The sequence below is a fragment of the Rhipicephalus microplus genome, chromosome 7 (assembly GCF_043290135.1).
Source record: "Rhipicephalus microplus isolate Deutch F79 chromosome 7, USDA_Rmic, whole genome shotgun sequence".
Lineage (NCBI taxonomy): Eukaryota > Metazoa > Arthropoda > Arachnida > Ixodida > Ixodidae > Rhipicephalus > Rhipicephalus microplus.
In genome coordinates, this window is record NC_134706.1 from 162,435,952 (window position 1) to 162,446,874 (window position 10,923).

Sequence of the window (10,923 nt, forward strand, 5' to 3'; positions counted from 1 at the left end):
GAATGCGACAAAAGATCAAAAACAGATGCGTCATCGGCTCTTGAAAAATCGGGAGATGTAGAATAGACAAAATGGTTGGTATGTACAGGAACGAAAATTGATACTAGAACGGCCTTGTGGTCTGAAATTTGTGTGTGAGAAAGCCGAGGCGCGTTTACATCTGCTTGCCGCTCCGCCAGTGACCTTCCGTTTTGTTCCTATTGCGTTCATTGCTTCGTCTTTGCGGCAAAGCTGTGACTTGTTTTTATTTTCAAATACTGTTGGTCATGGCCATAACAGGGTGAGCAGATTAGGTGTTGACATCAGACAACAAGTAGAACGTTATATAATCAAGACAGAAGTCGCAAAATACATATCTATCCACAACAAAGAAAAAGGTGTTTTAAAAACACTGTTTACAAAGCGTACACACAAGTATTGTGGTGGTGGTATGGTATGCAGTATGGGGTAACTATACAAGGTATTTTCGAAAATTATGGCAATGTAGTTACAGTACTAGCAATACTCAATGTTCACGATATATTTTATTACACCCTTTCTAGCTTGCGATGCTCCTTAAATTAAGTAAAAACACTCTCAATGTGCACGCCAGTCTGAGCACACGGGCCTACAGTACGTTCGCCTTCATCGAAGGTGAAGCCTGCGCAGCCGGGATTCGACCCCGTGACCTGCGGGTATGCAGCCGAGTACCTCAACCTCTACATCATCATGGTGGAGTGTTAATGATTTTGAACTAAGTGTCTTGAGATGGGGTGAACGGCTTTTTTTTTAAAGAAAGGTCAAATGCCAACCATCGCCTAGTTGTCACAGCGTGTCGAAGACGGAGAGACGCTACAGACCGTGTTCACAAAGACGATGCAGAGGGTGCTGAAGCAGCTTATTATTCAAGTGCCAGGAATGCTTTCGGAAGGTATTTCGCACGAAAACGACGCACAGTGGTCGCACATTGTACAATGTCACCGCCGGTTTCAGCGGAGCTGCCATGCCAGATTCAAGTAATGATGCGTACGATGAGTTGTTCAACTTTTCAACAAACTCACGGCAATCATGTAGTGCTTGGAGGATGGGATCATTTAGTATACTGCAGTGAAAGTAGAAAACATGAAAGAAATTTCAGCATGTCCACGAAGTCCATGATGATGAGTGAGTTGAAGCATCCGTCAGTCCGTCCTCGCTTCCATCCGTCCGTCCGTTCTTTCTTCCGTCCTTGCGTTCCGTCCGTCTGTCCGTCTGTCTGTGTGTTCGTTCATCTGTGCATTCGTTCGTGCGTCTGTCCGTCTTTCTGTTCTCTGCGCATCCGTCTGTCCGTGCGTCTTTCCATTCATGCGTTCGTCCGTTCATCCATGCATCCAACCATTCGTCTGTGCGTGCATCCGTCCATGCATCTGTCTGTCTCTCCGTTCGTGCGTCTATTCATCCGTCCGTCCATCTAGTTAACACTCCAAGTACCGCCATCTCACATGTTTTCATCATATATTTATCATATAGAAGTACCACCATCCAGCGGACACTCTAACGACTAAACGAGAGGTGGCACAGCCAGACTAGAGGGGAGGCACGCGCGCACTTTCTCGCGCCCTGCGATTCGTGTCTAGTTCCCACTTTTATCCACCTCTACTTCTTGGTACTGCGGCCTAACCCTCGCTAAACCTTGCTAAAACCAATGAGGTTAGCCCTGCGAGTTTAACGTGGCAACCCTTTCTGCTCAGGTAGTGTTCAAAGTGCTTCCTTCTCTTACTAGTTTAGTCAATTAAGCAGCAAATTCAATGCAAAATATATCGGAGATTAGGACACTGATACTCTCCTCTGCAGGTTATTGCATCTTTTTATTAATTTAGATGCGCTGGTTTTCTCCTCAATTGAAATGAGTGCATGCGTACCGCTTCTGTAGTCCGGCCGTGGAGGTTGCTGTACGTACTACTATACTACTACATACATTGTGGATGCACGACCCATGACTTAAAGAGTTTCACTCCTAAAACATGTTCTATTATGCTTGAGCAGAAAGCTCTGGACTGACTCAGTTATCTCTTCGTTGATTCACTCATAAATCGATTTTCATTGATTTTTTTTTCCATAATTGATGTAAATATTTTTTTTTCTGTACCCTAGACATACAAATTGAAAGCAAAAAGCTATGATGTGACAAAAGCTCTTGTAAACAGGTAACAATAAAAAAAATAGACATAGCCGAGCAAGTTGCGTAAGAGCGGATGTTGGGCCTTCTAAAAATAAACAAAACAGGTCAAGAAAGTATGAAGTGCCACCTGATACAAATTGAAAACGTTAATGTATAACACACTCTTTTCCCCACAAAGGATACACTTGACGGATTCACGGCAGAGACATTGGCGTAGGAACACAAATATGTGGTGAGCTCTGTCATTATTGGCTGAGGGTGCCCTGCACCTTCCACAGCACTGCCAACAGCTTGTGGAGCGCACCCTTGCACTTTCCACAGCACTGCCAACTGCTTGTGGAGTGGAGTATGGTTGTTTTGTTCGCACTCGGCTTGCACGGCGGGCAGATGGCGTGATGGCTGCGCGGACCGTCTCTGTCGGTGGGCGCGGCTAGTAAGCAACAGCGTGCGAGCAGGCAGACGCAGAGGGTTTTAACGCAGTAGCGTTAAAGAGCTCTTATTGCTAAAACCCGCCACTGGCGTCAGCCGCGTTGGTTGTGAGCCAAAATCGTCTGTGCGTCTGTGACCGAAAAATCAAGTTACCGAGATAGCCGCCGGAGGACACTACTTGTCCACGCGTGCGCGTGCGATAGCACCACCAAAGCCGCGCATTCGACGAAAAAAAAGTGCTCAATGTCACGAGGCAAAATAGTTTCTTTGCCCTGCCACCCTTTCCTGCTTAGCTTCCAGCGCTTTCGTCGGGTCGAGAGAAGAGATAATGAAATTGCAGCATGCGACCAACCTTTGTAACTCCTCTCGCACTGGACAGATTCCTAAATTTTTCCGGCGTTGAAATCGTGATGCAATAAGCTTTTCTTGTGAATTAATATCATGGTTACTTGAAAAAGTGTCTCAGTGCCCCTTTAACATATTTTGTACGACACGTGTCATCACGATCAAAACGAGCCCAATCAGCGTTAAAAAGGAAGTTTTAGAAAACCGTTTGCAAGCGCTGCGGGCGTTGCGGGTGTAGCGGGCGCCATATGAGATTTAGAATAGCGTTTGCCCGGCTGCGAACCGCAACGCACGATCGCAGCGACACCGTAGCCTCGAAACCAGCGCTTGCGAGCCACATGCGGGCCACCATCACCGCCCGTAGCCTCGAAACCAGCGCTTGCGGGCCACATGTGGGCCACCAATGCCACATGCAATTTGGGATTTTTGGCGTGCGTTCCGCGAACGTGAACGGCGACTCACGTTACGACGCATGCGCAGTGGCACTGACCACACCGGAAAAGCTTGCGGTGCGCTATTCTAAAACTCCCTTATAGCACGCGCTGGTCCAATCTACTGTGTGCGTGTTTGTGTGAGTGCTTGTGTATGTAGCGAAACATGCGAATAAGTATGCACTTAGTGGTTGAAGGGTAAACTACGGGCTGGATTTCCCAATCGTGTTCAACTCTTAAAGGCGAAACCTAAAGGTCCCCCAATTTTTTTCTACGACGAGTAGGGAGACGCCTTGACGTGATTTCGTTACGGTGTTCATGGATATGACGTGTTAGCTCTTCGTGCCGCTTGTCAAACTCGTCTGAAAGTGCATCATGCAAAACGTAGTGGTGCGATTTCACATGGGCGAGCGTTCAAATCGGCGTTGGTTCAAACGGCATGCGCGCCCCTTCAGCCACGCGTAAATCGCGCCTGGAAACGCTACATGCTGCTTCACCTTTACAGAGCCAGCGTTGTCACCAACATTGATCACGATGCGCACGCATCGAGGCACACAAAACACGAGCGGCGCACGACGCCGGCACATGGATCTGTACGCAGCTGAACAAAAAATTATTTCACCTCTTATCTGTCAAGATGCACCACTTTAAAAATCTCTTCTGCGTGAACCCAAATCGAACGTGAAGGCTAGGAAATGGGTGAGAGTAAAGGCTAGATACTGAAGCAGGAGGTGTACGGCTGGCTCATGCGCATCTGCATGCTTGCTTGTTTGATTCTCTCTTGGGGCTCTTACCTATTGATTTTTCGAATAACTGGACATAATCATAATACAGAATTATTCACTAGGTCAAGTCATTGCAGTGTAATAATGAAATAATAAATTTGACATTTGTTAGCAAAAAAAAATGAGAGCTGATCAATGGCCCAGCAAAGTAATCTCCTTGTGTCACATAGAAACTCGCTGAGAGCCCCCCGACATTGCTGTCGCTAAATTCTAATGAGGTGGCCCCAAAGAACAAAAAATTCGGATTACTAAGTGAAATTCCTAGTTTTTGAATAAAATTTTGAAACAATTTTTTCTTTTATTTTTGAAACGGGTGTAGGTTAGAAGAAAATGGTCGATATCTTTAGGTTCGTTACAGCTAAAGCACAGAGGGCATGGTACGAGACCAGACCTGGTTAAGTAGAAATGATGAGGTACGTGGTACACGGCATCGTAATGTTGTTACGGAGACTGCCAGTTTACGCGTGAGACACCATTTATTACTCCGTGTGAAGTGCAGTTGCGAACATTATGAATTTGGTAACGTAATCTTTGATTAGTCCTCAAGAAGGTAAAGTTTTCTAAACCTAGCTCCTGTTACATAAGCTGTAAGAGCAATGACTGGCACAATCGGACCGTCAAGGGATGCTCGCGCGAGGGAGTCACCTCACTTATAAGTATACCACGGTGACCTGACACTTATATCAATCACACTAGGGGAATGTTTGCTGCATTCATTGATTTAAATGTATCTAGTACTGCTGATGCCGACGACGATCAAAATGAGCACCGAGATAATAAATCAGTCACTATCGCAGCTGTCGAATGAGCCGCAGGAAATTTTCGAAGAGCTAGTAAAACAGTCGTTAACTCCGCTTCAAATGTGGGTGTATAATCTGTAGGGCGTAATGAAACATACCTGATTAATGAGAAAGAAAAAAATACCCACACCTGCTTTCTCGTCACTCGAAAATGCATCTGTTGCAATTACAATAATAGTACCTAATTTAGACAGCTAATTTTCTTATAAGCTAATCAAATATTTGGAGGGCAAATGTTTAGCATTCGTTGGGAAGATATTGTCAAGTTGTATTTGCACATGGCCCATAGGTTTGACTGATGATATGATCTCGAATATATCGACATTTAAAGCATCTAGAAGTGCTTGAACAAAGAGCATATGAGGTTTATACACAGAGGACCGATGCTCATTAAAAAAAAAATACCGTGCTAGGCAAAAAATGCGAAGTACTGCCTTCTTAAATTGGCATTCAGAAAAATATAAATTCATTTTAACTGTTCAAATACGGAGTCTGCGAGCAAGAGTGGGTATTCAATCTTCCTGATACAAAACATGGTTGACTGTGATTTTCGGCACACCTGAACAACTTCGAAGCCCTTTCCGTTTTAAGAGAATCAAGGCTTTATTTTGTTCTGGTGTACTTCAAAAATATGACACATCTGAATTCGAGAATCGGACAAACATACATGCTTAAATCATGATCAGCGTATCTCTGCGAAGACCGGAACGCAGCCGGCCAAGTCTACCTATAATCCCAACAGCGCTTGTAGCCTTAATTTTAATATGTTCAATGTGATTACGCCAGCTCAGTTTTTAATCGTACAATACACCCAGATATTTAATACAGTCAACTTAAAAATTGTTTCTTGATGGGACTAAAGATAAATAATAAGTGGTACGTCCATTAGTAAAACAATTATAGCGCTTTTAGTTACGCTCAGTTTCATATGATTATTATTAAAGTAGGTTTCCAATGTTGCGGAATACACCTGTGAAGTGAAATGTAGTGAATGAGTATCACATATGCAAAAAACGCTATGTCATCTGCGTATACATGTACTTGTACGTTATCCCACACTGGTATTGCACTTGAAGAATTGTAAATAAAACTGGCCAGACAGAGCGCTGATGAACACCTCTTGTTTTCTTATATTAAGACGTATAAACACCTTGTTGGGAGCAATAGAACTTTATATCTTTTAAAAATTCATACATACAATTAGTATTATACTGTGGGAAGTTTAAGTCTTTTAGGGCTTTGATTATGACAACATGTTAAACACTAGCATACGTCTTTGCTAAGATCAAGGGTCACTAGAGCCGCATATTGTTGTTTTTGCCGAGCAAGATTTATACGAGTTTTTTTATACGAGTTACACATGGTGAACTTGGTATATATTCAATCTGAATCGTGCTGAGTATTGCATTATCTGTTATACCCTTTAAAATTCTAATGAAAACTATTGTTCCTATCAACAAAACTACATTTGATGGTGAAGCGATTGGTCTAATGTAATTCTTTGACCTTTTTTTTGGAGGGCCACTCACCAGGTCCCCTACCAAACTTTAGTTACACCATGAAAGTTGTTGGGTTTCCGATTAGGAACATTTTGGTGATGATAGAATAACTTTATTCAATATGCGGCGAATGGCAGGCCTGGGCCTGGGACCACCTAGATGGCCGCTTAGAGCTGTCGCTCCCGCGCTGCCTTTAGGGCTCGCCTGACGGCCCTAAGTTGGTCCGTGAGTTCTGAGCTTTGCAGCCCGGCAGACAACCGCGACCACAGATCTTGCGAGGAGACCAGCATTTTATCTTGATATACCCGACAGCGCCACAACATGTGTTTAAGGGTGGCTCTACAAGACTTGCACAGATTGTATGTGTCGCTCTCGTATATGGCAAAGTAGAAAGTCTTTAATTGCACAGGATTGCGGTAACTTTCGGTCTTTAACCCCCTCCAAGCAATGAACTCTGCTCTGATGAAATTAGAGTAAGGTGGTGGATAAATTCGCCTCTGCATTTCGTAGTATTTGGTTATATCATTGAATGCGGTTAATCAATCTTTTTCTCTCCATGTCCCCTCCTCCACGTTCACCGGACCCGTTGAAGTCACTCCTTCTTCAGCTCGGCGGGTAAGACCTCGAGCCTCGCAGTGTGCTACATCATTGGGAGTGACCGCGGAAACGTCTGAAGCTGTATGCGCTCGGAACCAGAGCATTTGTCTGTCATTTTTCTACAGCGATAAATATTGCTTCGTTTACACTCATGATGTTCCATGCCTCTGGGGAGATTCAGCCCTTAGCGTAATTTCGAACGGCATCCTTTGAAACACTAATATTGCAACTGACAAGCTGGTAAGGAGATTTTGGTTGTGATCTACGACTACTGCCACCTAGATATTTCTGTTTGGGTATTCTGCTGCGTCTACCAAGGCGGCTCTGTCGTCTGACCAGTAGGTCTGGATCATTTTCTTTGCTCTATTCGTGCGTACACCTTTGCTGTACCATGGATGCATGTTCTTGGGTCAATTAGGTACCAGAAGTTTCTCACGAATTTCTCTCGAGATCGTCCTACTTTCTCCGTTTTGGTTCTGGTAATACATTCCTAGCTTGCGTAGTATATTCTACCGAGTAGAGGTTTTTGTTAGTCGTTCCACCTGAGACATTTTTTATGCTTCTACAAGTTTTTTCAGTGTGTTGTGAAGTCCTAGCTATGGAAAAGGTCAAATCGGAGTCAAAATTGGATGAAGATCAATGGGTCGATGGAGATTTCAATCTCATGCTCAAAACTTTGGTCTTGACCTGAAGCGTCTTTTTTGCTACTGGGAGACCAGATTCTCCGCAAAAAGCAGCCTACTTTTCTCTTGATGTATAGTCTTCATAATCTTGTTGTCGCTCCTGTTGCAGCCATTGCTATTGTCTTTGCTTCACAATGAAGGTTTTTTTTCAAATTTGTCCTTGCATGTCCTGTCTGCGGCATAGCTGGCATCTGGGTTCCCATTGATGACTTTTATCTGGATTTGGTGTTCTAGAACCGGCACAAAGCTTGTTGTCTGGATTGGGACACACGTCTTCCGGTTTCTAAGTCTGTTGCATTTGCGACAGAAATCCACTTGTTTCCGGTGCAGCGAGCATCGGAGCAGAGCTGCCCCATATGGTACAAAAGTGGGCACTTTGTGTCCGTCAAAGAGCACAATCACTGTGGTAGTGTTAATGAGTCTCTTCGCGACTATCACCGTTGGATTTTTGATAGTAACAATAGCTGCTGTGATGTCTCTTGAACCCTCTTCGAGTGGGATTCTTTTGATGACTCCTTTCGCCGTTATTACCGGGGATGTCTCGTAAGCATTTGTCTCGTAATACTTGTCTTGAGCTTTGATACGTTTTATAGTCTGATATTTGTTGGCAGGCTCCTGATCCGGTGTATTGGCGATCAGAATATTTTCATAGTTTTCGGGGCAGATGATATTCTCCTCCCGTTCCTCTACAGGGATGCCCATCGCATCTTGCACCGCAGCTGGTAGGTTAACCACGCCGAGCTCAGATATTTTGATTCCTCCAGTTGGTCTGATCACAATCTTGTAATCCCCTCTTGGCATATGCGGTATCCTGCTTGCTTTGTTTATTTGGGCTAGCTTTCTATTCCAGGGTGCATCTTTGCGCTCGACATGCCGCGTCGGCAACGAGTTGCTCTCGTGATGTTGGCAATCTTGCCGACATGACCTTTTGTTCCTGACCTCTTTCCACTCCTTGCTCTTATCCAGTTCCTCTGCGACGCTGTGTCCCTCTACGGTGAATTTTATCATTGTGAGAATTGTGAGAATGACAAGCAAACGCTAAGAAACTTGGCTCTACGGAACGCCAGCCGCGGCCGGAAAGTGGCAGGAAAGGTGCGTCGCTGTTCACAAGACGCGAGGCAAGGCTGCCGACGCAGCATCAGCGGGAACGCTGGCGGCACACCTACGGGCGGGGGCCGGGCTTCCTGCTACGCGTTCCTGTCACAAAAACAGCCGTATGTTCGTGACAATGGAAATGCTCACCTGGAGTTTCGTGTCCACTGGTTCCTTGTGATGAGCTCGCTCTGCTGATGTAGACTATCTGATGACGCTTGGTGATTTTTGCCATGAAAACATGCAAAAACTGCGTATCCGATGTGATGTGCCTCCGCTCACTCCGGCAATCGCAGCGCCACTCCGAGGAACATTTTACCACAAAAACTTTGTGGATCGATTTATTACAAGCTGAGAAAACTGTTTCTTTGAAGCAGCCCGAAACGAGGATGAGAGGAGGCGAGTTCAAAACCCTTGCTGCTCCTCCGCGTAGCCTTCTCAAGCCAAATCTCTTCTCTACCACCTCCACAATAGAAGCAAGAGGTCACATGCGCATGACGTGCCCGAACAAGCCCAACCCCCGTGCACGCGAGCGGCGTTTTTTCGTTCGTTTTTTACCATGGTTGTTTCGAGGTCTACTGCCTATTTTTGCGGATATTTTAAAAACGCTGGCTTAGACGTGGTAGAATATATGAGCACAATGACTGCGCGATCACGTAGGAGCGTTCCACGGCTGTCGTCTGCTCATTGCGCTAACAGCGGGCACACGAACGCATGCGAAACGCCGACACATTAGCCCCGCACCACGGTGCAGTTCGCGGAAAAAATATGAAAAAAAATTACGCCCACAATCTCTTATTGCGTCTCATTATTTATCTAGAGATTAATTATTTTCTTCAAGCAACAAATACGTAAACTACGCATGCCGTGTTAAATATTGTTCGCTATGTCACGTGCCACTGTTGGTAACGTCAGAGCATAAGTGTCTACATAGAGGACCAACGTCACTGCATTGCCGTGTACGTAGGGCTATGGACACGCGCACGTCATGTCCTCATTCTCTAGGCGCGCGCCCGCAAAAGGAAGAGGGAGTGGCGTTCATCTTGAAATTTCACCCTATTCCTCGGCGCTTAGCGTTACAAATTTTGGTAGACGTGATCGTGAATGCCTCATCTACGCATTGCGCTTGTCAGCTCAAATTTGTGAAACCTGATGTGTGGCTGTTTAAAAAAAGGAATTATTTTTGCAAGTCTCCAGTCAGGAGGTATTCAACTATTACTAAGAGAGTCGTTAACAACGTTAAGGAGGTGTTCAGGAGACGTGTGGAATAATAGTTTTAACAATCCTGAAGTGACAACGTTTAGGCTTGGACCTGCGTTTGGGAGAAAGCGAAGGACGTGCGCAAGTTCATTTATATTTCAACAAAATCATTACCGTATGATGGTTTAACAACGTTTACTGTATTTGTGATCTAAATCTCCTCTTTAATACTAATGCAATTTCATCTTATGCGCATCTAGCTAGCATTGACGCTGGACGTGAGGAGTTCAGTCTGTTCTGGGACCAACGTGGTAACTGGTGATCTTCAACACATCGACTGCTGCCTTCTCCACCATCACTATCGTGAGACGACACGACGTGTGGGAGGTCCGTGGACGATGTAAGCCACACCCAGCTATCTATAGCGACTGGCGCGCTCATACCTATTGTTTGCTGATAGATGCCATAGCCCAGTGAAATAGTTTTGTAGCGCTGAGTGAAGTTTCAGAGCACTCACCAACTCAGACGTTCAAGGAGCTGAATGGAACAAAGCCGACCCGTTATCAGGCAGACACGTACATGGAAGCGCACATAAAATGGAACAATCCTGTGCCCTACTGCTCCCTCTGCGGCGAACTGGTAAAACAGGTAGTGAAGAAGAAAAAGATGTTCATTGAGAAGAAACAGATAAATCACCAAAGTTTCCTGAGAAATCTGTAATTTCTTAATTTATAACATCCAATATTCTAAATTCCAATACTATCTTATGACAACCCTGAATTTTCAGCCAGTACCCTACAGTAGGTATGCGCCACACTTAATGAGGGAACAACAAAGTTGGTTGGTTGTTCCTCAGATTTCTGGCACAACTCACTACGACGGATCTAACGTTACTAGGTAACGTTGGGCGGATCGGCCATGA

At 44.9% G+C, this 10,923-nt stretch overlaps 1 protein-coding gene across 2 annotated transcripts in view; it reads right to left on the reverse strand.

Annotated features, from left to right (window-relative positions):
- LOC142767122 (uncharacterized) overlaps positions 1-10,605 on the reverse strand; it is a 336,953-nt gene extending 326,348 nt beyond the window's left edge. For both annotated transcript variants that reach the window (XM_075868347.1, XM_075868346.1), the window contains exon 1: positions 10,519-10,605. The gene's annotated coding sequence lies outside the window, so the exon portion shown is untranslated. The remainder of the gene's footprint in view (positions 1-10,518) is intronic.
- Positions 10,606-10,923: the final 318 nt, after the last annotated feature.